This window comes from Meleagris gallopavo, chromosome 2, assembly GCF_000146605.3.
Source record: "Meleagris gallopavo isolate NT-WF06-2002-E0010 breed Aviagen turkey brand Nicholas breeding stock chromosome 2, Turkey_5.1, whole genome shotgun sequence".
NCBI lineage: Eukaryota > Metazoa > Chordata > Aves > Galliformes > Phasianidae > Meleagris > Meleagris gallopavo.
The window spans coordinates 7151301-7154852 of NC_015012.2; the positions used below are offsets into that span (position 1 = coordinate 7151301).

The window sequence follows — 3552 nt, forward strand, 5'->3', positions numbered from 1 at the left end:
TTCTCCTTCTTCTTAGCTTGGATTTCTTTCTCTTTTTGCTTCTTTCCTCCCCCTGGCCCCAGACTTTGCACAATTTCACTTCCCAGTTCCTGGCATGGGCATGGAGAGGAGGACCTCACTGTTGAGCAGGGCCCAATTTCCCCAGCTCCTATTAAGCCCTTCCCTATCTCCTTCAACACCCAGTCCCCTATTTTACCCATCCTTTACAATTTCTAATCTCCTTATAACAGCTCCTTATAACAGGGCCAGCCTACAGCTCTACATCCCACCTGATCCATCACCCACTTCGTGCACACATCCCTCCAGGCCCAAGGCCATCAGTGCTGATCCACATGCAGCCCCTGCACCAACCCCATGTTCCTTTGATGGTTCTCTGATTCCTTTTCCATCAGTGCTGCAGCGGGTACACATAGGTGGGTAGCCAGGCAAAAAAAAAGGAGCCCTGCCCATGGCAAAGCAAAGCCATTTGGAATCCCTCCAGCGACGTGAAAAATCAAGGTCAGTGGAAGTGCGCAGGGATAAAGCAATCAAGGAGCTGGTTCTAGCTGGGGGGGTGGGAGAGATGAGCCTTATCTTTAAGTAAACCACTTCACCTCTCTGTTTCTGGGCCTGCCTCATCCTTGTAGGCTCCGGGGTTATGTTCCACTGCCCGGGTACGTGCAGCACCAAGCACCGCTGCTCTCAGTGAACAAACATCATATTGGAAAAGGATGAGGATATTTCAAGAGCTGCATTTGAATTTAGGGATGGTGCTTAATATTTGGCCTTTGAATGAGGGAGTGTTACCCTCTCTTTACAAGCTTACCCCTCTGAAAACAGGGTTAGGGAAGGAGATTTCTTACTCTTCTTATCCTGGAGATGGCCCTGACTCTGCAAAGCTGTTCTAAAAGCAGATCAGAATCAACTGCCTGCACAGGAGACATTCGCTTTATTTTTCAGCTCTCAGTCCTTTCATTTTGGAAAGGCATGTTCGTAAACTACAAAAGCAAATTATCCCTCCACCAGCACAGATCCAGCCCTGACCTTTCCACAGCATAATTAAAATTTCAGAGCGCTTTGCCAGATCACCATATGTCTAAAATTGTTCCTTTCATTTCTAACCCACTTTCTGCCAGCACTAACGTGTAAGGAATTGGTGGTCGCAGCTCACAATAAAAACCTGCTCATTTCTGTGCGATAAAACCCTGATTTTGAGGGACCTGCAGCTTGAGCCCAACAGACATCACACAGCATATGAGTCACTCTTGAATTTAGCATGCTTGTCCACCTGCAGTTTGCAGCTTTCTTAAACTTCTGTGCACGAAATCTTCTCATTTGTTATTCCCTGAAACTCCATCTTGTCCTCATGGACCACAGCAAAGCATCACTGCTAGGAGTACTTAATGTGTGACATCCAACAGAGGAGATGTGCTGTGTTCTTTGTTGCTATTTATCCCATCTATGCCGGCATCCCAGCTCTGCTGCTTCCCTCCTAAGCAGGAAAAGAAGATGTGGCTGTGGTTGGGTGATAGCTGGCTACACAGACCAGGAACACTCGTAAAACAGGCAATGAGGTGTTGGAGAAGTACTCCTATTAATGAAGACAGCCGAGTTTTCACATTTCTTGGGAAAGTGGTGCTTGGTAGCACTGTGTGGGGTGTCAGGAGGAGGTGCAGCTTACAAACACGTGTATGAATGGCATCAGCTAGGGATAAAAACTTGCAGATGTTTTTCCATCGAGGCAAAGGGCAGTCTGCAGGAGGGTCTGCTTTCATGCCAGGAGAGCTCGGTGCTTCTCTCTCGGTCATTTGCTAAATGAAGAGATTTGGATGTGATGTTAAAACTCTTGAATGCTCACATTAGCCTCTTTCTGTGACAGCAGTAATGATGTTAACCTTAAATCCCTGCCTCTCAAACGACACAATTACACTGTATGCCCTGCAATAAAGCCTCATTTAAGAGAAGTATATTACACCGCTATACTTCTACTCCCACTTCTAACAAACTACAGCGGAGAAAAAAAGCACTTGACATGTGCAGCAAAACGCTCAAACTGGCAGTTGACACCATCTCAGTACAAGCATTGTTATTTCTTCACTAAATTCAGACGGACTCAGAGAATCTACAATCTTGCTGCAGCTGGACAGTGTTTATAGACATATGGCAGAGGATGGCTTTCAAAGGAATTTAAATATTGCAGGGAGTGGTTTTATATTCCAGGGCCCCAGGTCTGCTTTGTGATAGCGGTTTACTTCCACTGTTGCTCAAGAAAGGAGCTCTCTGTTCAGATGGAAACGCAGAAGGTGCAAAGCGAACAAATAAAATGAGAAATTTTCCATCCCTGGCACAGCGGAGGAATAGGAAGCAGCATGGCAGCCAAAGAGACGAGAAACAGGAGATACACGACCCGAACAAATCACTCACAAAACGCTGCTTTACATCCCCTGAGTTAATGAACATAAATTAACACCCGGTAAGAATGACTGTGCTCACGAGATAAAATTTTGCCTTCCACGAATACCCTCTAAAATGGGCTTAAAATTCTTTCCATAAACATTTCTAGCCACTAATCTAACAGGCTGGAATGTTTTCAAAAGCAAACACAGCTGAAGGAAATTCACTGCTTTTATTCACATATAAGTGAGTATTTGCAGGTTTTTTAAAGGTATTCCCTGAGGTCAGTGGTGAGTAAATAAACTCATTTCGTAAACAGCTGTGGAGTGCTGGGCACTGTGGTCTTTGCGTGAAGCTATCTGTCTACCAAATGGTCTGAGATGACACAACACGGCTGTACCAGCTGACTTATTGTAACTCTGTTGGCTCAGTGAGCTGGAGCAAGTCTGCTTTTAAACAATGGGCTCTACACAACTCGAACAGCCAAAGCAGCTCCACCAGAAATCCCTTCGGCAGCAAGGTGTGACCCTGTAAAACTCCGCATTGGAAGTTTAGGCTGTGATTTTAAAAGGAAAAAAAGCTGAGATCTTCATATAACTGCCCCCAGTTTAGTGCTGGCCCTGAGGAAAGATGGCAGCACACTGGGCAAGCTGCAGCACTGCCACAATAGGAAATATTACCTCGGTTGTTTTCTCTGGAAGCACACTTGCAAAGCAGCAAAGCAGGATGATTGCATATGGACCTGCAGCCTATAGAAGCCATCGTGCCCAAATCCACCAGCTCAGTTTTTGCCTCAGTTCTGTTAGAACACTAATTGTCAAGAACGCACAGCTGCCAAAAGACCGTCCACACTCAAATTCCCACCTCTTTCATCATCATCATCATCATCATCATCAGCCACCTGATGCTTTCTGCCGCAAAACCCAGACCTCGGCTGAGGAGCTCTCATGGCAAGAGGAAGGTGGGGAAACCGATTTGGATATCTCATTTCCTTCGCCGAGATTAAATGCCTGGGAGGGCTCCAGGATTTGCTGGAAACTCCGAGCGGGCACCGCTTCCAGAACAAATTCCTCCGATATTAACCGCTGGCGAGCGCGGCACCGCTACGATCCGCCAGCTCCGCATGGAGCCGGGGGAGGAACGCGGAACACCGGCCCCATAGCCGTGACACCTGCCGGC

General features: G+C 46.8%; 1 long non-coding RNA gene across 1 annotated transcript; it reads right to left on the bottom strand.

The window, feature by feature from the left end:
- Positions 1 to 3546, bottom strand: LOC109365820. The gene is made up of 2 exons (XR_002111569.1): positions 3238 to 3546; positions 1 to 1790 (listed from the first exon to the last, which is right to left on the bottom strand). It is a non-coding gene; the product is annotated as an uncharacterized LOC109365820 (long non-coding RNA).
- Between the last annotated feature and the right edge of the window lie 6 nt (positions 3547 to 3552).